General features: G+C 38.2%; 1 protein-coding gene and 1 pseudogene across 9 annotated transcripts in view; one reads left to right on the top strand and one right to left on the bottom strand.

Moving 5' to 3' along the window:
• ARHGEF9 (Cdc42 guanine nucleotide exchange factor 9) overlaps positions 1-23,782 on the top strand; it is a 223,590-nt gene that overhangs the window by 78,576 nt on the left and 121,232 nt on the right. The window lies entirely within an intron of this gene.
• On the bottom strand, positions 21,616-23,318 carry LOC132594520 (transmembrane 7 superfamily member 3 pseudogene; annotated as a pseudogene).

Genomic DNA, 23,782 nt, shown 5'->3' with positions numbered 1-23,782 from the left:
TACAGTGTTGTATTAGTTTCAGGTGTACACCAAAGTCAAGCATATATATATATATATATGGATATATATATCAATTCCTTTTTCAGAATCTTTTCCCGTATAGGTTATTACAGAGTATTGAGTAGAGTTCCCTGTGTTATACAGTATGGCCTTGGATTTCTGAAGTACAGTGTGGGAATAATAAAGGCTGCTTTGTCTGCCTTACAGGGCTGTTTTGAAGCCTAAATAATAGAGTTTGTGGGAAGGCACTGTTCTTTCAGGGAAGCCAGGGACAAGAGAGGAATGATAGAAAAGAGTAGGGGAAGGCTTCTTGTACAGATGGTAGAGGGCAGCCATTAGAAGGATACAGAGGTAGAGGTGAGAATAAGTAGGATGTGTTGGAATGACTGGAAAGAGTGGCCTGACTGATATGATGGTTCTTTGTTGGGGAGGAATGGAACTCAGAGGGCCAGGCCCATTCTAACATGCTGATAGTTGGCCTTGAATGCTGATACAGGATATCTACACAGGTCTTGTCTCATATCTTTTCCTTTCCTTTCTCCTTCTCTCCCCCTCCTCCTCCTTCCTTCTTTTTGTCTGATGTGTAGCCAAAATCTTCATTGCTTTGGTTTAAGCTCATTATTGCTCAATGTGTCTATGCTGGGAAAGGAAAACAATGTGTTAGCAGCCTTCTTATAATGATCTTTCATGTAATTAGTGACAGTTATTAAATCTCTTTCCCCTGAGAGGCAAAGGAATGCTTTCTGTGCTTGACTGTACCCGCCATGCTGACTGGCTTTGTGCCAGGTAGGAGTGCTAAATGCTTCTTGGCATGCATGTTCAGGAATCTCTAAGCATACTTGATTTTCCTGGAAGCTGGGTCTGAGAGTTAAGAACAGAAATGGGAATGTGTGTGCAAAAAGTGGGAGCTGTGCCTGCAGCAAACCAGGTTTCTTTTAGATCTTTACATCCACCTTTGCAACCACACATTGCTATTGCTTAACTATAGTGGTAGAGAAGGACGTTTTGTTATTATAGGAGGACTTTGTTATTATAGGAGACTTTATTTCCTCCAATCTAATTCCCTTGTCTATGTTTTGCCTTTTTTGCAGTGTTTGCTGGGCTATTTGACTGATGCCTTCATAAAATAGGGGCAGATTAGAGGGTTCTGCTCATGATTAGTTATCTGGAAAAGGAAAGGGCTGCCTTGGGAGATAGTGATCTCCTCATCACTCGTTGTGTTTAAGCAGATGGGCTGGGAAATTGCCAGCAGCAAATGTTGTCAAGGGAGTTTATGTATTGATTAGGGGTCAGGTGGTGGTATGGACTGGCCAACCTTCCACTTCCTTTGTAACTCCTCTGATTCAACTGCTCTGAGATTCTATTATTTAATGTGACTGGTAGTAACCCTTCACTTTCTCAGAGGATGGCTCACTTTTCATTCCTCTCTAGCTGGCTAGATTTGGACTTTGGAAATATTGAAGTGACATTTAGACAATATCGCTTACCCATTTTCTTCTCAGAAATATCATACTGCTAGATCCAGGGGTAGGCTGGCTTCCTATGACACTGCTCGAGCCTTTATAGAACTATTCACAGGTGCTAAGACATCATGACAGGAACTGAGAGAACTATGGAATGGATGTGATAGCACTTCTTCTTTAAGAACTTCTAATCAATTTTGAGGGAAGGGCTACTAAAAATGCTGAAGAATGTGTACCAAGGGATGAGTGAACATCAGTTTAACATATGGAACAGTGATGAATCCACTGTAGCGTGTATATATTTATATAAAGGCATTAAAAAAGATCAGCAAGGATTACACCCAAAAACCATAACCATGGTTTCCTCAGGAAAGGTGGAAAATAACTAGGATGGAGAGTAGTCAAAGGGGAAATTTCACCTTATCTAGACTGTCTTAACTTTTTATTTATTTTATAAAGATGTAATGTACATGCAAAAAGTTAGCATTTTAAAGTGTACAATTTAATATATATACACATAAATATGTATATATATGTATATATATATATATATGTACACCATGTTTTGGCTTATCCATTTATCAGTTAATGAACATTTAGATTGTTTTCACTTTTTGGCTATTATGAATAATGCTATTATGAACATTTGCATATAAGTTTTTGTGTGAACATATGTCTGCAGTTCTCTTGAGTATGTACCTAGAAATAGAATTGCTAGATTATATGGTAACTATGTGTTTAACTTTTTGAGGAACTGCCAAAATGTTTTCCACAGTGGCTATACCATTTTATATTCCTACCAGCAGTATATGAGGGTTCCAGTTTCTCCACATTCCCATCAATACATATTATTGTCCTTTCTTTTTTATTACAGCCATCCGAGTGGGTGTGAATTGGTATCTCATTGAGATTTTGATTTGTATTTCCCTGATGGCTAATGGTGTTGAGTATCTTTTTATGTGTTTATTGCCATTTATATATCTTCGTTGGAGAAATGTCTATTCAGATGCTTTGCCCATTTTAAGTGGGTTATTTGCCTTTTTATTGTTGAGTTCTAGATATTCTGGTTACTAGATCCTTATCAGATATAAGATATGCAAATATTTTCTCCTATTCTGTGGGTTGTTTAACTTTCTCTCTTTTTTAAAAAAAAATTTTATTTATTTATTCTTGGCTGCATTGGGTCCTCATTGCTGCACGCAAGCTTTCTCGAGTTGTGGCGAGTGGGGGCTACTTTTCCTTGTGGTGCGCAGGCTTCTCATTGCAGTGGCTTCTCTTGTTGTGGAGCATGGGCTCTGGGCACACGGGCTTCAGTAGTTGTGGCACATGGGCTCAGTAGTTGTAGCTCACAGGCTCTAGAGTGCAGGCTCAGTAGTTGTGGCACATGGACTTAGTTGCTCCGCAGCATGTGGGATCTTCCCGGACCAGGGCTCGAACCTGTGTCCCCTGTGTTGACAGGCAGGTTCTTAACCACTGTGCCACCAGGGAAGCACCTGTTTCACTTTCTTGATGTTCTTATTTATAATACAAAAGTTTTTAATTTTGATGAAGCCTAATTTATATTTTTTCCCTTTGGTTACTTGTGCTTTAAGTGTCACGTATAAGAAACTAGTCTAATCCAAGGTCATGAAAATTTGCTTCTGAGTTTCCTTTGAAGTGTTTTATAATTTTACCTCTGATATTTAGTTCTTTGATCCATTTTGCATTAATTTTTATATATAGTGTGAGGTATAAGTACAAATTTATTGTTTTGCATGTAGCTATACCATTTTCCCAGCACCATTTGTTGAAAAGATTATACTCTCCCCCTTGAATTGTCTTGACAACTTTGAAAAAATCTTAATTCAGTATAAATGTATGGTATATTTCTGAACTTTCATCTATTCCATTAATCTTTATGTCTATTCTTGTGACAGTACCACACTCTTTGGTTATTAAGGGTTTGTGGTAAATTTTGAAACCAGGAAGTATGAGTCTTCCAACTTTGTTCTTCTTTTTCAAAATGTTTTGGTTACTTTGGATCTCCTGAATTTCCATATGAAATTTGGAATCAGCTTGTCAATTTCTGCAAAGAAGCAAGCTGAGACTTTTGATAGGGATTGTATTGAATCTAAATCATTTTGCAGAGTATTACCACCTTAACAATGTGAAATCTCTCAATCCATGAATATGAAGCATCTTTCTATTTAGTTAGGTCTCCTTTACTTTCTTTCAACAATGTTTTGCAGTTTTCAGTGTACAAGTCCTGCTGTTCTTTTGTTAAATGTATTCCTGAGTATTTTGTTCTTTCTGATGCTACTTAAATGTGATTGTTTTCTTAATTTCATTTTCAGATGGTTTATCACCAGTGTATAGAAATACAATTGACTTTTGTATATTGATCTTGTATCCTGTAACACTGCTGAACTCATTTATTAGTTATAAAAGGGGTTGTTTTGTGTGTGGATTCCTTAAGAATTTTCATATACCAACATGTCATGTGTGAATAGTTTTATTTTGCTTTCTAATCTGAATGCCTTTTTGTTTCTTTTTTCCCAATTACTCTAGTCAGAATCTTCAGTACAAATGTTACATAGAAGTGATGTTCGTTCTTGATTGTAAGATAAAAGCATTCAGTCTTTCACCATTAAGTATATTAACTATGTTTTTTTTATACATATCCATCATCAGTTTGAGGAAGTTCTTTTCTATTCCTAATTTGTTGAGTGTTTTGTGTGTTTTTTTACCATGAAAGTGTGTTGGATTTTGCCAAATGCTTTTTCTATGTCTATTGAGATGATCATGTGTTTTTTTTTAACATTTATTTCATTAATATGTTATAGTGTAGTGACTGATTTTTATGTTGAACCAACCTTGCATTTCTGGGATCAATCCTATCTGGTAAGGTGAAGGATTTTTTTCAAGTGCTAATGGATTTGATTTGCAAAGTATTTTCTTGAAAATTTCTACATTTCTATTTTTTGGAAGGGCTTGTGAAAGTTTGATGTTAATTCTTCTATAAATGTCTGGTAAAATTCACTAGTGATGCCATCTGGTCCTGAGTTTTTCCCATGTGGGAAGTTTTTGATTACTAATGCAACCTCTTCACTTGTCGTAGGTCTATTCAGATTTTCTATTTCTTCTTGAGTCAGTTTCTGTAGTTTGTGTCGTTTGTGTCTTTCTAGGAATTTGTCCATTTTATCAGGTTATCTAATTTGTTGGTATGTTCATAGTATTTCCTTGAATATTTTTTTATTTCTGCTAGATTGGTATTAATATTTCCTCTTTTATTCCTGATTTTAATAATTGGAGTCTTCTCCCCTTTTTCTATTTTAACTTTTTACAAAACAAATGTATTCCTCTACCAACTGTATAACTTAAAAAACCAGAAAAAATGGAAGATACATAAAAAATAAAAAGACATATAAAAATGGCAATCTAGGTATCTTGCTAACTCCCTGGTAGTCATTTCTTCTCTATGGGCTCCAGTTTCTTTATTAAGAAGTTGAGATGTTGGTCTATAGTTGCTGAAGCAGTTGAAAGCCTCTGGACTATATTATTTCCATGTTCAAGTATGGGATTAAAATCATAGTTGGGAATATTTCTGGACAGAAAGAACAGTTTGAGAAGAGCCCAGTAGTTCTGAAGGGGCATAGTAGAAGGTAAGGACGGAAATGTAGACTGAAGCCAGATTATTGTAATGTTTGAATTCCAGGGTGAGAGATTTGGACTTGGCAATTGGGAGCTATTGAGAATTTGGGGGTGTGAGAGTAGCCAATCAAAGTGTTGGTCAAGGAATCTGGCCTGATAGTGGTGTGTGGGGAGGGATTAGAGCTAGGTGATCACCCAGGGAAATCACCCAGGAAGTGAGGGCCAAATCAGTGGAAATGGAAAAGGAAGTGATGAGGATCAGAGATCTTTTCTGATTTGGAAAACACTCTCTAGAACTGAGGGAAGAGGGAAGAGTCAGTTATCTTTCTTACCCCATGTCACTCATAGTGGTTAGGCACAGAATAAGTTCAAAATAGATATTTGTTAAATTGAATTACATTCACACAGGCTTGCTTAGAGTTCAATGAAGGCTGAAGGAAACAGGCTTCAAGTACTCTGAAAGGACTTCCAAGAAAGCCTTCCAATTTACCAGGTTCAGGGCATTGTCTATCTTCTTACTTACTTACTATCTTCTTAGTTGTCACCCAGGAGCCCATGTGTGCTCATTGCAGTGTCGATGAATAGTGTATTGATGTCACACTTGTGAACACCCTGCACAAGTTGTTGAGCAGCAAATTGATATGATACTCTGGGTACTCATCACACCCAGAGAAGATGAGCTCATGGGCTGACCTTCATCAATGGACTTTGATGTGCAAGCAGAAAAGGGCCTTTATCTACATAGAACGGGGATGCTTTCAAGAGCAGAGGACTTAGAGGTTAGACCAGAAAGCCATAGCCTCCCACTCAGGGGATCTTTGATGAGACCCTGGTCCTGGTAGGGGGCACAATAATTGGGTCTTACCTGAGACATTTTTCCAGGCTAAGAAACATCTACCCTCGAATGTCAGCTCCATAAAAGGCAGAGATGTTTTTCTGTTGCTGCTGTATCTCCAGTATCTGGTACACAGTAAGCACTTAACAGATTTAATGAATGAATGAATCTGCCAGTTGTCCTTTTAGATTAAGGCAGCAACTTAACCCAAGTATTGGGCTTCTGGGGTTGTTGCAATGTAGTAAATAAAGGTTTTGTCTTCTGAGAAGATTGTTATGAATGATCTAGCCAGAATGGATTCCTCCACCAAGTTCTGTGTGAGGAATCTGCATCTACTGGGTTGCAGTTGCCTTCCTGCCCTCTCATTGTTATTTGGAGCATGGCTTGAAGCTAAATATGATTTTTATCTTGCCTTGACTTCCCCTCATGCCCTCCCCTGCTAATATCCTCTGCTCCTTCCCACTTGAACTGTTCCAAAGAGTCACTTCATTCAAACCATCCAAAAGCCAACATTTTTATGTGACTTTTCTTAAACTTCTGAGAAGAAAAGAAATGATTCTTATCTCTTAAAGGCCTACCCATGGTGCCCTTTTCATAGCATGACTTAGCTTGCTTTGTGAGAAGCTGGGAAAAGCTAATGGATTATTAGAGGATGAGGCTTTTATTGTCATAAGTAGGTAGCATGATGTATATAATGTGTTTGTTTCAATGCCAAAAAAGGATCACTTTTGAACAGACCTGTTCCTTAAGTAATCCTCCCACATTACTGACTATTGATTTTATTAAATGGAAGCTATTAGCATCTCAAAGATATAAAGCTGACCTTTGGAAGCTGGAAAGATTTTCAATAGAGCATTTGCAGAAGTTGATAGGTTCTGGGTGTAGATACAGTTTTGAACACTTAGCTGTGTATGCAAAATGTATTTTAAAGTTGAGTGAGCCCTACTTGCTGTGGCCTGTGGAAAATAAGTAGACTATATGCTAGTGACATCCCTAGGTTACTAGGTGGTAACCATGCTCCCTACTCTGAGGCAGAGGGAGAGGGGAGAATACACAGAGTAGGGAAGTAACTGCTGTCCCTCTAGCTTCATCCAATGCCTCTGTCCCCTAAGACCACCCACTAACAGGCTTTTCTAGTGGCAGAAATAGGGATGCATCTAAATTGCTTAATCTCAGCTTCTTGAGGCAGGAGTGTGGGAAAAGCTGGGGGGGTATGGAGGGGATAGATGGATTGTTGATTAAGGATATTGACACAACTGACAAGCTCTTTGGCTAATTCCCCTGGCAGATTTTAACCATTCTTCCTAGGGTCCCACCCTTCCTTTTCTCCCTGCATCTGGTTTTCCTCCTTCCTAAGCCTGGGATGAAATGAGCCATCTCCCAGATTTAAGCGAAGTCATCATCATAAACCCAGAGAAATCTCAACCACCCTTGCCAAAGATTTTTCCTGCATCCCTTTACCTTCATGATTTGGAATGAACAGTCTCAATCTCTATCAACTATACCCATTTCTGGTAATTCTAACAATTCTCAGTTCACTTTGGGCCGAATTCTCTCTCCCTTAGAACCAGAAGTACAAAGGCACTAGCACAGTGGTTAAGAATACAGGCTCTGGAGTCAGACTGCCTGGCCCCTATTCCAGGTCCTCTGCTTCCTAACTGTGTGGCTTGGGACAAATTCTGTCACTTTTCTGAGGCTCAGTCTCCTCTTCTGTGAAATGGTGGTACTAACGTACCTGCCTGCAGGACTAAATCATATAGTTCATTGAAAGCTCTTAGCATAGTGACTGATATATAGTAAGTGCTCAGTCAAAAGCTGTTGCTAGGGCTTCCCTGGTGGTGCAATGGTTGAGAGTCCGCCTGCCGATGCAGGGGACACGGGTTTGTGCCCCAGTCCAGGAAGATCCCACATGCCGTGGAGCGGCTGGGCCCGTGAGCCATGGCCGCTGAGCCTGCGCATCCGGAGCCTGTGCTCCACAACGGGAGAGGCCACAACAGTGATAGGCCCGCGTACCACACACACACAAAAAAGCTGTTGCTATTATGTAGTGTGGGAACATTCTGCCATCTCCACTGCAACTTTCAGGAAGTAAAGATCGTTACATAACCAAGGAGTTTTACGGTCAAAATGTAAAGATTATTTTTACATTTGATGGAAATCTACACTGAAGGCCCTGTATTGAGATGCCCACTCTAGTATCTAACTTTGGTCTCCAAGCATGTAGGTGTGTTTGACAATAATCCAGATGTGGAACCCAAGATGTATAGCTTTTCAAAAATTGAATTATAATTAGTATACATTATTAAGTTTCAGGTGTACAGTATAGTGATTCTATATTTTTATACATTATGAAATGATCCCTGCATTAAGACCAGTTACAGTCCATCACCATACAAAGTTGTTACATTATTATTGACTATATTCCCTATGTGTACATTATATCCCCATGACTTATTTACTTTATAGTTGGAAGTTTGTACTTCTTAATACTATTTATTAATTTTGTCTGTCCCCCCCACCTATCTCCCCTCTGCCAACCACCAATATGTTCTCTGTATTTATTAGTCAATTTCTGTTTTGTTTTGTCTGTTCATTTGTTTTTTAGATTCCACATATAAGTAAAATCATATAGTATTTGTTTATCTCTGTCTGACTTATTTCACATAGCATAATAACTTCTAGGTTCATCAATGTTGTTGCAAATGGCAAGACTTGAAAAAAAGTTTTTATTGGGGTATAATTGATTTACAACCTTGTGTTAGTTTCAGGTGTACAGTTAAGTGAATCCGTTATACATATACATATATCCACTCTTTTTCAGCTGCTTTTCCCATATAGGCCATTACAGAGTATTGAGTAGAGTTCCCTGTGCTATACAGTAGGTCTTTATTAGTTATCTATTCTATATATAGTAGTGTATATATGTCAATCCCAATCTTCCAATTTATCCCTCCCCCACTTACCCCCCAGTAACCATAAGTTTACTTTTTACATCAGTAACTCTATTTCTGTTTTGCAGATAACTTCATTTGTACCCCATTTTTATATTCCACATATAAGTGATATCATATGATATTTGTCTTTCTCTGTCTGACTTACTTCACTCAGTATGAGAATCTCTAGGTCCATGCATATGACTACAAATGGCATTATTTTGCTCTTTTTTATGGCTGAGTAATATTCCATTGTATATATGTACAACATCTTCTTTATCCATTCTTCTGTTATTGGACATTTAGGATGCTTCCATGTCCTGGCTATTGTAAACAGTGCTGCAATGAGCATTGAGGTGCATGTATCTTTTTGAATTATGGTTTCCTTCAGATATATGCCCAGGAGTGGGATTGGTGGATCATATGGTAGCTCTATTTTCAGGTTTTGTTTTGTTTTGTTTTTTTTTGCAGTACGTGGGCCACTCACTGTTGTGGCCTCTCCCGTTGCGGAGCACAGGCTCCGGACGCGCAGGCTCAGCGGCCATGGCTCACGGGCCCAGCCGCTCCGCGGCATGTGGGATCTTCCAGGACCAGGGCACAAACCCGCGACTCCTGCATCGGCAGGTGGACTCTCAACCACTGTGCCACCAGGGAAGCCCATATTTTCAGTTTTTGAAGAAATCTTCATACTGTTCTCCACAGTGGCTGCACCAGTTTGCATTCCCACCAATAGAGTAGGAGGGTTCCCTTTTCTCCACACCCTCTCCAGCATTTATTGTTTGTAGGTTCTTTGATGATGGCCATTCTGACCAGTGTGAGGTGATACTCATTGTAGTTTTGATTTGCATTTCTCTAATGATTAATGATGTTGAGCATCCTTTCATGTGTTTGTTGGCAATCTGTATATCTTCTTTGGAGAAATGTTTATTTAGGTCTTCTGCCCATTTTGGGATTGGCTTGTTTGTTTTTTTGATATTGAGCTGCATGAGCTGTTTGTATATTTTGGAGATTAATCCCTTGTCCAGTTGATTCATTTGCAAATATGTTTTCCCATTCTGAGAGTTGTTTTTTCATTTTGTTTATGATTTTCTTTTCTGTGAGGAAGGTTTTAAGTTTACTTATGTCCCTTTTGTTTATTTTTGTTTTTATTTTCATTACTGTAGGAGCTGGATCAAAAATGATCTTGCTGTGATTTATGTCAGAGACTGTTCTGCCTAGGCTTTCCTCTAAGAGATTTATGGTTTCCAGTCTTTAATCCATTTTGAGTTTATTTTGTGTATGGTGTTAGAGAATGTGCTAATTTCATTCCTTTACAGGGAGCTGTCCAGTTTTCCCATCACCACTTATTGAAGATATTGTCTTTTCTCCATCATATATATTTGTCCCCTTTGTCATAGATAAATTGACCATAGGAGCATGGGTTTGTTTCTATCCTGTTCCATTGATCTATAAGCCTATCTTTGTGCCAGTACCAGACTGTTTTGATGACTGTAGTTTTCTACTATAGTCCAAAGTAAGGAAGCCTCATTACTCCTACTCTGTTCTTCTTTCTCAAGATTGCTTTGGCTATTCAGGGTCTTCTGTGATTCCATACAAATTTTAAAATATTTTGTTCCAGTTCTGTGAAAAATGTCTTTGATAATTTGAGAGGGATGGCATTGCATCTATATATTGCCTTGGGTAGTAGGGTAATTTTGACAATATTGATTCTTCCAATACAAGAACATGGTATATCTTTCCATCTGTTTGTGTTATCTTTGATTTCTTTCACCAGTGTCTTATAGTTTTCAGAGTACAGGTATTTTGCTTCCTTAGGTAAGTTTATTCCGAGGTATATATATATTTTTTGATAGGATGGTAAATGGGATTGTTTCATTAATTTCTCTTTCTGATCTTTCATTGTTAGTGTATAGGAATGCAAGAGATTTCTGTGTATTAATTTTGTATACTACAACTTTACTGAATTCATTGATGTGCTCTAGTAGTTTTCTGGTGGCACCTTTAGGATTTTCTCTGAATAGTATCGTGTCATCTGAAAGCAGTGACAGTTTTGCTTCTTTTCCAATTTGGATTACTTTTATTTCTTTTCTTCTCTGATTGCCATGGCTAGGACTTCCAAAACTACATTGACTAAAAGTGGTGAAACTAGACATCCTTCTCTTGTTCCTGATCTTAGAAGGAATGGTTTCAGCTTTTCACAGTTGAGTATGATGTTACCTGTGGTTTTGTCATATATGGCCTTTATTATGTTGAGATATGTTCCCTCTGTGCCCACTTTCTGGAGAGGTTTTTATTAGAACTGGGTGTTGAACTTTGTCAGAAGCTTTTTCTGCATCTACTGAGATGATCATATGGTTTGAATTTTTCAATTTGATAATGTGGTGTATCACATTGAATGATTTATGAATATTGAAGAATCCTTCCATCCCTGGGATAAATCCCACTTGATAAGGGTGTATGATCCTTTCAATGTGTTGTTCAATTTTGTTTGCTAGTATTTTGTTGAGGATTTTTCCATCTATGTTCATCAGTGATATTGGCCTGTAATTTTGCATTTTTGTAATATCTTTTTCTGGTTTTGGTATCAGGGTGATGGTGGCCTCATAGAACGAGCTTAGGAGTGTTCCTTCCTCTGCAATTTTTGGAAGAGTTTCAGAAGGGTGGGTGTTAACTCTTCTCTAAAATGTTTGATAGAATTCTCCTGTGAACCCATCTGGTCCTGGGCTTTTGTTTGTTGGGAGTTTTTAAATCACAGGTTCAATTTCAGTACTTGTAGTTGGTCTGTTCATATTTTCTATTCCTTCCTAGTTCAGTCTTGGAAGGTTGTACTTTTCTAAGAATTTGTCCATTTCTTCCGGTTGTCCAATTATTAGCATATAGTTGCTTGTAGTAATCTTTTATGATCCTTTGTATTTCTGTGGTGTCCATTGTAACTTCTACTTTTTCAGTTCTAATTTTATTGATTTGAATCCTCTCCCTTTTTTTCTTGATGACTCTGGCTAAAGTTTTATCAATTTTGTTTATCTTCTCAAAGAACGAGCTTTTAGTTTCATTGATCTTTGCTATTGTTTTCTTCATCTCTATTTCATTTATTTCTGCTCTAATCTTTATGATTTCTTTCCTTCGTCTAACTCTGGGGTTTGCTTGTTCTTCTTTCTCTAGTTTCTTTAGGTGTAAGGATAGGTTGTTTATTTGAGATTTTATTTATTTTTATTGGGTTATAGTTGTTTTATAATGTTGTGTTAGTTTCTACTGTACAGCGAAGTGAAATAAAGTTCCCTGTGATATACAGCAGATACTCTTTAGTTATCTATTTTATGTGTATTAGTGTATATATGTCAATCCCAATCTCCCAAAACTTCCAGGCCCCCTTTTCCCCCCTTGGTGTCCATACATTTGTTCTCTACATCTGTCTCGCTTTCTGCCTTGCAAACTGGTTCATCTGTACCATTTTTCTAGATTCCACATATATGCATTAATATACAATATTTGTTTTTCTCTTTCTCTAGGTGTTTTTTTCCTTTTTGATTTCTTCAGTGATCCATTGATTATTTTGTAACATATTGTGCAGCCTCCATGTGTTTGTTACATTTTTTTTTCCTATAATCTCATAGTGTTCTGGTCAGAAAAGATGCTTGATATGATGTTTTTTTCTTTTTATTTCTTTTCTTTTTTTTTTTTTTTTTGCGGTGTGCGGGCCTCTCACTGTTGTGGCCTCTCCCATTGTGGAGCACAGGCTCTGTACGCACAGGCTCAGCAGCCATGGCTCACAGGCCTAGCCGCTTCATGGCATGAGGGGTCTTCCCGGACCGGGGCACGAACCCGTGTCCCCTGCTATGGCAGGTGGACTCTCAACCACTATACCACCAGGGAAGCCCTTGATATGATTTTAATTTTCTTAAATTTACCAAGGCTTAATTTTAGACCCAAGATATGATTTATCCTGGTGAATGTTTTGTGTGCACTTGAGAAGAAAGTGCATTCTGCTGCTTTCGGATGGAATTTCCTATAAATATCAGTTAAGTCTGTGTGGTCTAATGTGTCATTTAAGGCTTGTGTTTCCTTATTAATTTTCTCTCTGGATGATCTATCCATTGGTGTAAGTAGGACATTAACGTCCCCCACTATTGTTGTGTTACTGTCAATTTTCCCTTTTATGGCTGTTAGCATTTGCTTTATATATCGAGGTGCACCTATTTTGGGTGAATATATATTTACAATTGTTATGTCTTCTTCTTGGATTGATCACTTGATCATTATGTAGTGTCCTTCCTTGTCTCTTGTAACAGTCTTTATTTTAAAGTCTATTTTTGTCTGATATTGCTACTCCAGCTTTTTTTTTTTTTTTTTTTTTTTTTTTGCGGTATGTGGGCCTCTCACTGTTGTGGCCTCTCCCATTGCAGAGAACAGGCTCCGGATGCGCAGGCTCAGCAGCCATGGCTCACAGGCCCAGCCGCTCCATGGCATGTGGGATCTTCCTGGACCAGGGCACAAACCCATGTCCCCTGCATTGGCAGGTGGACTCTCAACCACTGCGCCACCAGGGAAGCCCTTTCTTTTGATTTCTATTTGCATGGAATAAATTTTTCCATCCCTTCACCTTCAGTCTGTATGTGTCCCTAGGTCTGAAGTGGGTCTTTTGTAGACTGTATATATACAGGTCATGTTTTTGTATCCATTTGGCCAGTCTGTGTCTTTTGGTTGGAGCATTTAATCCATTTACATTTAAGGTAATTATTGATATATATGTTCCTACTGCCATTTTCTTAATTGTTTTGGGTTTCTTTCTGTAGCTCTTTTTCTTCTCTTGTATTTCCCACCTAGACAAGTTCCCTTAGCATTTGTTGCAAAGCTGATTTGGTGTTGCTGAATTCTCTTGGCTTTACCTGCCTGTAAAGCTTTTGATTTCTCTATCGAATCTGAATGAGAACCTTGTTGGGGAGAGTATTCTTTGTTGTCGGTTTCTCCCATTCATCACTTTAAATATTTCATGCCACTCCCTTCTGATATGCAGTTTCTGCTGATAAATCAGCTGTTAACTTATGGGGATTCCCTTATATGTTATTTGTTGCTTTTCCTTTTTTGCTTTTAATATTTTTTCTTTGTATGTAATTTTTGGTAGTTTGATTAATATGTATGTTGGTGTGTTTCTCCTTGGGTTTATCCTGTATGGGACTCTGCACTTCCTGGACTTGGGTGACTATTTCCTTTTCTACATTAGGGAAGTTTTCAACTGTAATCTCTTCAGATATTTTCTCAGACCCTTTCTCTTTCTCTTCTTCTTTGGGGACCCCTATAATTCGAATGTTGATGCTTTAATGTCCTAGAAGTCTCTGATACTGTCCTCATTTCTTTTCATTCTTTTTTTCTGTTCTGTAGTAGTGATTTCCACATCACTTATCTGTTCTTCTGCCTCAATTATTCTGCTATTGATTCCTTCTAGTGTGTTTTTCATTTCAGTTATTTTATTATTCATCACTTTGTTTTTTCTTTAGTTCTTCTAGGTCCTTATTAAGCATTTCTTGTATCTTCTTGATCCATGCCTCCATTCTATTTCTAAGATCTTAGATCATCTTTACTATCATTATTCTGAACTCTTTTTCAGGTAGGTTGCCTATATCCTCTTTATTTATTTGGTCTTATAGGTTTTTACCTTGCTCCTTCATCTGCAACATATTTATCTGTTGTCCCATTTTGTCTAACTTACTGTTTATGGTCTCCTTTCTGCAGGCTGCATGGTCGTAGTTCCTCTTGCTTCTGGTGTCTGCCCCTTGGTGGGTGAGGTTGGTCCAGGGGCTTATGTAGGCTTCCTGGTGGGAGGGATTGGTGCCTGTGCTCTGGTGGGTGGAGCTGGGTCTTGTCCCTCCAGCAGTCAGGGCCATGTCACGGAGTGTGTTTTGGGTGTCTGTAAGCTTAGTACAACTTTAGACAGCCTGTCTGCTGATGGGTGGGGTTGTGTTTCTATCTTGCTGGTTGTTTGGGCCGAGGCATCCAGCACTGGAGCTTGCAGGCTGTGGGTGGAGCCGGGTCTTGGTGCCAAGATGGGTACCTCCAGGAGAGCTCATGCAGATTAATATTCCCTGGAGTGGGAATTCTCTGGTGGTCCAGCAGCCTGGACTTGGTGCTCCCACGACGGGGACCCAGGCTTGACCCCCAGCTGGGGAACCAAGACCCTGCAAGCTGTGTGACATGGCCAATAAAGAAAAGAAAACAAAACAAACAAGCAGAAAAACAAAGACAAATAATAAAAACAAAGACAATCAAAGAAAAAATGAAAACCCAAAATCAAGAAAACAATCAAACAAAAAATCCAAAAACCAAAACAAACAGTAAAAACAAAACTAAAACAAAAGGCAAAAAATAAAACAAAAACAAACTAAAAGAAGCAATGAAAACGGAAAGCAAACACACAAAAATGACACAAAACATAAAAAAGAGAAAAACAAAATAGAAAAAAAATTAAAAAGCTAAAAAACAACAAAAACAAAAATAACAATACAAAATAAAATAAAAATTAAAGAATAAAAATTATATTTAAAACTTAAAAAATAAATTAAAAAACAAAACTTCCCTGAGGCCTCCGCTATCAGCATCCTTGCCCATACATTGAGACACAGCCATCCCCAGCCTCCCTAGGAGGTCCTCCAAGACCTCTTGTTAGGTCTCTGGACTCAGTGAGCACTGTGGAGTACCTGAGACTCTGACCTGACCTAACTCCCACATGTACGTGCCCCCAAAGTCCACAGTTGCTAAAACTAGAGTGGTCTCAGTTGTGGGAACATTAATTGTCCATTCAGATGTTCTGCAGAGGCTGGTTTACCCAGCCATTTAGGTTGCTTCCAAATCTTGGCTATTGTAAATAATGCTGCAGTGAACATAGGGATGCATATATCTTTTTGAACTAGTGTTTTTGTTTTCTTCCAGTAAATACCCAGAAGCACAGTTGCTGAATTGTATGGTAGTTCTAGTTTTAATTGTTTGAGGAAACTTCATGCTGGAAAACTGTCTTCCATTAAAGACTCATATGATTATGTCAGGCCCAACTGGATAATCTTACTTTCTTAGAGCCAACCATGTAATATAACATAACCTAATCATGGTTATGATTGGTTATTATGGTTATGACAAAATCTGTTCTATTCAGAGTCACACGGATTACTCAGGGCATGTACACCATGGATGTGGGAAACCTTGAAGGGCAGCCATCTTTGAATTCTGCTTATTTATATGAGTTCTTTTTATATTTTGGAAATTGGCCCTTTATCAGGTGTACTGTTTGCAGACATCTTCTCCTTTTTCATTTTTTTTGGTAGAGTCCTTTGCTGTGAAAAAGCTTTATAGTTTGATGTAGTCTGATTTGTTTATTTTTGGTTTTGTTTCCCTTGCCTGAGGAGACATATCCAAAAAAATCTTTCTAAGTCCAATGCAAGGAATGTACTGCCTATTTTCTTCTAGAAGTTTTATGGGTTTAGGTCTAATGTTTAAGGCTTTAATCAATTTTGAGTTTATTTTTGTATATGCTATAAGAAGGTGGTCCAGTTTCATTCTTTTGCATGAAGCCATCCAGTTTACCAAACACCATTTATTGAAAAGATTGTATTTTCCTTATTATATATTCTTGACTTTGTGTCATAGATTAGTGGACCATATGAGCATGGGTTTATTTCTGGACTCTCACTTCTGTTCTATTGATTTTTGTGTCTGTTTTCATGCCTGTATCATAGTGTTTTGTTTACTATAGCTTTGTAGTATAGTTTCAAGTCTGGGAGCTTGACACATTGAGCTTTGTTCTTCTTTCTCAAGATTGCTTTGGCTATTTGGGGTCTTTTGTGGTTACATACAATATTTAGGATTATTTGTTCTAGTTCTGTGAGAAATGTCATTGGTATGTGATAAGGATTGCATTGAATCTGTAGATTGCTTAGGATAGTATGGCATTTTAATGATAATGATTCTTTCAATGCATGAGCATAGTATATATTTCCAGTTATTTGTGTTGTCTTCAGTTTCCTCAATGGCTTATAGTGTTTAGAGTACAGGCGGTCTTTCATCTCCTTTGATAAATTTATTCCTAGGTATTTTATTCTTTTAGATGGAATTGTTAATGGGATTGTTTCCTTCATTTCACTTTCTTAAAATTTGTTATTAGTTTATAGAAATGCAACAGATTTCTGTGTGTTAATTTTGTATCTTGCAACTTTACTGAATTCATTTATTAATTCTACGAGATTTTTACTGAAGTCTTTGGGGTTTTCTATATATAGTATCATGTCATCTGCAAATAATGATATTTTTACTTCTTTGTTTCCAGTTTGGATACTTTTCATTTCTTTCTCTTGCTTAACTGCTGTAGCTAGGACTTCCAATACTATGTTGAGTAAAACATCAAGTGTTGCTTTTTTTGGTTGTGTTCCTGATCTTAGAGGGAAAGTTTTCAGCTTTTAACCATTGAATATTTTGTGAGCTGTAGGTTTGTCATATATTGCCTTTATTATGTTGAGGTATGTTCCCTCTATACCCACATTGTTGAGAGTTTTTATGTTAAAATGATAATGAATTTTGTCAACATCAAAACCAAATTTTTTTGTCATTTTTATTTTATGTTGAAATATAGTGGATTAACAATGTTGTAGTAGTTTCAGGTGTACCCCAAATGATTTTCTGCATCCACTGAAATGATCATATAATTTTTCTTTTTCTTTTTGTTTATATGATGTATCACATTGATTTACAAATTTCAAAACCTTTTTGCATCCCTGGAATGAATTCCACTTAATCATGGTGTATAATCCTTCTAATGTAAAGTTGAATTCAGTTTGTAATATTTTGTAGAGGATTTTTACATCTACGTTCACCAGGGATTGGGGCAAGTAATCTGTGTGTGGATGTGGGTGCTCACATGCACACGTGTGTCTGTGTGGTATCTTTGTCTGGTTTTACTATCAGGGTAAAGCTGGCCACATAAAATGAGTTTGGATGTGATCCTTCCTCTTTAATTTTTTGGAATAATTTGAGAAGGATAGTGATTAACTCTTCCTTAAATGTTTTGTAGAAATCACCTGTGAAGCCATCTGGATTTGGAGTTGCTTTTTGGGAGTTTTGAAAATTACTGAATCAATTTTGTTACTAGTAATCAGTCTATTCAGATTCTCTATTTCTTTATGATTCTGTCTTGAAAGGTAATATGTTTCTAGAAATTTATCCATTTCTTCTAGGTTGTCTAATTTGTTGGTATATAATTGATCATAGTATTCTCATATGATTCTTTGCATTTCTGTGATGTCAGTTGTATTTTCTCTTCTTTTATTTATGATTTTATTTATTTGTGCCTTCTTTTTTTTTCTTGATCACTCTGGCTAAAGGTTTGTCTATTTTGTTTATTTTTTCAAAAAAACAACTTTTAGTTCCATTGATGTTTTCTATTTTTTAAATCTCTATTTCATTTATTTCTGCTTGATCTTTATTATTTTCTTCCATCTGCTGACTTTCAGATTTGTTCTTATTTTTCTAATTCCTTTAGCTGGTAGGTTAGGTTGTTTATTTGAGAATTTATTGCTTGGATCAGTATGAACTTCACTCTTAGAACACTTTTTTGCTTCATCCCATATATTTTGTACATTTGTGTTTCCATTTTTATTTGTTTCAAGGTATTTTTATAATTTTCTTATTGTATTATTTTTCTTGTGGTACACGGGCCTCTCATTGTTGTGGCCTCTCCCATTGTGGAGCACAGGCTCCAGACGCGCAGGCTCAGTGGCCATGGCTCACAGGCCTAGCTGCTCTGCAGCATGTGGGATCGTCCCAGACCCGGGCACGAAACCATGTCCCCTGCATCGGCAGGCAGACTCTCAACCACTGTGCCACCAGGGAAGCCCTCAAGGTATTTTTAAATTTTCATCTTTGATTTTTACATTGGCCCATTGGTTCTTTTTTCTTAATTAATTTTTATTGGAGTATGGTTGCTTTAAAATGTTGAGTTAGTTTCTACTGTACAGAAAAATGAATCAGCTATACATATTCATATAGCTGCTCTTTTTTGGATTCCCTTTCCATTTATGTCACCACTGTACATAAAATAGAGTTCTCTGTTCCATACAGTATGTTCTCACTAGTTATCAATTATTTTTTTTACATCTTTATTGGAGTATAATTGCTTTACAATGGTGTGTTAGTTTCTGCTTTATAACAAAGTGAATCAGTTATACATATACATATGTTCCCATATCTCTTCCCTCTTGCATCTCCCTCCCTCCCACCCTCCCTATCCCTCCAGACGGTCACAAAGCACCGAGCTGATCTCCCTGTGCTATGTGACTGCTTCCCACTAGCTAACTACTTTATGTTTGGTAGTGTATATATATCCATGCCTCTCTCTCACTTTGTCATAGCTCACCCTTCCCGCTCCACATATCCTCAAGTCCATTCTCTAGTAGGTCTGTGTCATTATTCCTGTCTTACCCCTAGGTTCTTCATGCCTTTTTTTTTTCTTAAATTCCATATATATGTGTTAGCATACAGAATTTGTCTTTCTCTTTCTGACTTACTTCACTCTGAATGACAGACTCTAGGTCTATGCACCTCATTACAAATAGCTCAATTTCATTTCTTTTTATGGCTGAGTAATATTCCATTGTATATATGTGCCACATCTTCTTTATCCATTCATCCAGTGAGGGACACTTAGGTTGTTTCCATCTCCAGGCTATTGTAAATAGAGCTGCAATGAACATTTTGGTACATGACTCTTTTTGAATTATGGTTTTCTCAGGGTATATGCCCAGTAGTGGGATTGCTGGGTCATATGGTAGTTCTATTTGTAGTTTTTTAAGGAAACTCCATACTGTTCTCCATAGTGGCTGTATCAATTCACCTTCCCACCAGTAGTGCAAGAGTGTTCCCTTTTCTCCACACCCTTTCCAGTATTTATTGTTTCTAGATTTTTTGATGATGGCCATTCTGACTGGTGTGAGATGATATCTCATTGTAGTTTTGAGTTGCATTTCTCTAACGACTAATGATGTTGAGCATTCTTTTTTTTTTTTCAAAATAGGTATTTATTATTAAAAAATTATACGAACTGACTTATTACTCACAAAAAAAAATTATCATGAAAAATTTTAAACAATATGTCTCCCCCCTCCAAGAAAGTGTGTTTTGTCTTTATACTCTTTACTGTCAGTGCATTTTGATGGTATAGGAAAAAATTCACACATATTCCATATAACTTTGTTAGAATTTACAACAATACAGCAGAATCCAGAATCCCTACAGCGAATTATTAAGAAAACACATTTTTCTTCAAGTTTAAGTGTTTTTGAAGTTATATAAACAGTGAAGATTACAAAATAAATAGTAAACAAACACCTGTGTATAACTTTTCAATGCAAGAAGTGATTAGCATACATTTTTTCATTTTGTTTCAACCTTACCAGAACACTTTTAAGAGCGAAAGTTGAAAATTTTCCAGTTACCCGAAACTTCAGAAACCTACTGTCCATTGAAAACCTCTGAAAAGCAGCATCATTTAAACAGCGGTTAACTTACAAATGGGAATGCAACAACCACAACCGACCTCAAGGCCACTCAGGCACGTCAGAGTCCCCAGCTCTAAATGCAAGACAGAACCTCCTCAGAAGAGGCTCTGACAGTTAAAAGGCCGTGAGGAGAAGGGATGCAGCCCAGGGCATCGGGTGCTTTCTCGTGGTGGAACAAAGTCAAAACTGAAGGGACTCTCCTTACAGAGTCCAAGTCACTGAAAGCAGCTCTATTAAACACCTGAGTCCTTTCTGACGCCCTCCTCAGCGCTTTACAACACAGACAGGACAAACAAAGGCTTCATGCACAGATTTTCTGAAACTGTGCCAATGCTCTAACAACTAATTTAGCAGAAAGAACTACAAAATGCAAATTTTTTAAAGGTTTCCCTATTAATGGGATTATGGATGAAGCTAGGAGCCAATCTGTCTCCTAAAAATAAAACAATTCATACGTCATCGAATGCCATTTCAATTAGAGATCAGCTGTCAACACTATTTTAAAAGGTCTTGAAAGAAAAAAAAAGGCCATTTTTTAATCTGGAATATAAATAAATCATCCATATAAAAGCTCTGTTATCTATATAAATGGAGCTACTTTCAAAAATTGGAATAATTTAGCTATTTAAAATACCATTTTAAGCAATAAAAAGCAAAGACGAGGGGTACCTACTGAACTATATACTTAAAAAATGATCGATACAGTAAATATGTATTTTACCATAAACAAAAGAAGGGTACTTTTTGATAATATATAATACTAAGAAAGATGCAACTAAGTAATCAGACTGCTATTAGTAAGAAAATAAGTTAGTTTTCCCTGTTTTGTACTCCGAAGTTCAAAGGCCCAGTTTCAAATTCCCAAAGCTCCAAACACAGTGACAAATAAAAGTTCAATCCAACCCTTAAATTAAACCACTCTCCATGCCCTGGCCCCCGAGTTTGGACAGACTCAGGTGACAGAATTGTTCAAGGTGTTATTAAAAAAAACAAAAAAACACCAGGGCTTTACAAGAGAACCACTGTTTTCAAGTTCCTTTTTTTTTTAAGTGTATCTATTTAATGGAATAAGTTGACATATATTTGTAAACCAAAAGGTAACTCCTTACGTATTTTATAATAAGGAAGAACCTCCCTACCACCAACTTTTTGGCCATCTTTCTCCCTCTCACTTAGAATTACTGTCATCTCCCTGGTATACCCTGTATCAGTAAGGAGACCACAATACTGTACAAAGCACGGACACAGAAGCTGGTTTCTTAGCAGACTTGCCCCAGAGACTGCTGAAGCAGCAAGGCAGCAACACCCAATCTGAGGCGGTACCTGGGTTGTACTTCAAGATTGCACTGACCAAGCCCTCCGCATCTACAGAAGCAGGGGAGTTCTTTCACCGGCTGGCTGTTCCTTCTGAAAGAGCTCTTTGATCTGGGCTAATCGGCCGTAGAGCCTCTCTCTCAGCGGAGGGATGTGGTAGCTGGGGTCCAGGATGTTCGTCACTCTGCGCTCACACTCTCGCTTCCATAACTTGTATGGGTGGGGAGGGAAAAACGGTTGCCCTCTTTCTCTTCGAATCTGTAACGTAATTCCACTTACAGCCAGCATGCCCCATACTGCCAGGATAATAAAGTCATTCGTTTGAAAAGGCACATTTATGAAAGCTCTGCGGAAATCCACGTGGAGCACTCTCTTCAGTACGTTCAAAGTGATGTAGGAAAGGCTTGTGTACAAGTAACTGTCAACGGCCAAGACCACCGAATAGGAGCCAATGAATCCACAACTCAGTATGTTCAGTATTCTTAGGCAGCCCATGAAAACCACTGGAATGAGAATAGCTATACAAGAGAAGGTCACCCAGAACACTGAGTCATCACGGAAAATCTTTAGGTTTCCCAGTGGAGTGAAGAAAGTCACTGATGAGACAAGGAACCCCAGCACCAGTCCAACACACAGCATGCAGAGCACGAGGATTCCAAATCGCCACCAAGCAGCGACCAAGAAAATCCCACCGACACTTCCGGCAACGGCTGTCAGAACCAGGCGGACATCATACTTAATAGGTGTCAGTCTTGTAATCAGTATATAAAAGAAGAATCCCATGAAGATAAAGCCTATAAAGAATAGTTCTGTTTTCCAGAATCTGTGTCCAAAGAAACAGATGAAGAGACCAAGCAGGGCAAAAAGAGTGAAGAACACTTTGGTAGATACTCTTCCAAGGGAAGAACAATTATCCTCCCCTGCCTCAAAGCTGCAAGCGTACGTGTGAGCAGGGACGTAAGCTGCAGACGTATTTAGAAATGGATCCCTAACGATGACGTTGTAAATGACACCTTGTCCACGGAGGGAGGAGAAAGAAACACTTGTCTTATCATAAGCTTTTAGGGTAACCACCTTGAGAGCATTGGCCTGCACCTGAGGCACCTCGGCCATCCTCTGCAGGTGCCTTAGCAATGCCTCTTCAGTGAGGTCGTTCTCCGGCAAAAAATACTGATAGACGTCATACTGTAACCTCCACCTGGAGTCCTGGCCCGTCTTGACGTCACACGGCGGAGCATCTGCGCCTCTCGCATGACCTAGGTTTGCTGGAGCAAATTTGATAGTTGTTTCAAAGAAATTATACTCCAGGTAAATGTTGGAATTGATATCTAAATCAAACTCCAAATTACAACCACCAGGGATAGGATCGCTTTCCGAGTAGGAGAGTGGAATGGCCACATTTTGGACAGGCTCAGGGTCTGAAGTCTCCAAGTGCCAAGTGCATATAGTCTGCTCTGGTTTAAGAATGAAAACCAGTCCTTTGTCAGTGCCTGTTCCCGAGGCATTGGGAAGGAGAGTCCTCGCTGGAGTTCCCGACGGTCTCGGCTCCGGCGGCCGCCGCCGGTTCCGACGCCAACACAGCCAGGAGCAGCAGCCGAAGGAGCTCCATTGCTGCCCCAGCCGGGCGCCGCCACCTAGCCCGCGCTATCCCGGGGCGCCCGCGTCCGGCGCCATCGCTCGCCAGGTGCACGCCATGTTGAGCATTCTTTCATGTGTTTGTTGGCAGTCTGTATATCTTCTTTGGAGAAATGTCTATTTAAGTATTTTGCCCATTTTTGGATTGGATTGTTTGTTTTTTTGTTATTGAGCTGCATGAGCTGCTTATAAATTTTGGAGGTTAACCCTTTGTCAGTTGCTTCATTTGCAAATATTTTCTCCCATTCTGAGGGTTGTCTTTTGGTCTTGTTTATGGTTTCCTTTGCTGTGCAAAAGCTTTGAAGTTTCATTAGGTCCAATTTGTTTATTTTTGTTTTTATTTCCATTTCTCTAGGAAGTGAGTCAAAAAGGATCTTGCTGTGATTTATGTCATAGAGTGTTCTGCCTATGTTTTCCTCTAAGAGTTTGATAGTTTCT

Source organism: Globicephala melas, chromosome X (assembly GCF_963455315.2).
Source record: "Globicephala melas chromosome X, mGloMel1.2, whole genome shotgun sequence".
Classification (NCBI taxonomy): domain Eukaryota; kingdom Metazoa; phylum Chordata; class Mammalia; order Artiodactyla; family Delphinidae; genus Globicephala; species Globicephala melas.
Note: the sequence above shows the minus strand (reverse complement) of the source record. Positions and strands in the feature narration are given on the sequence as shown.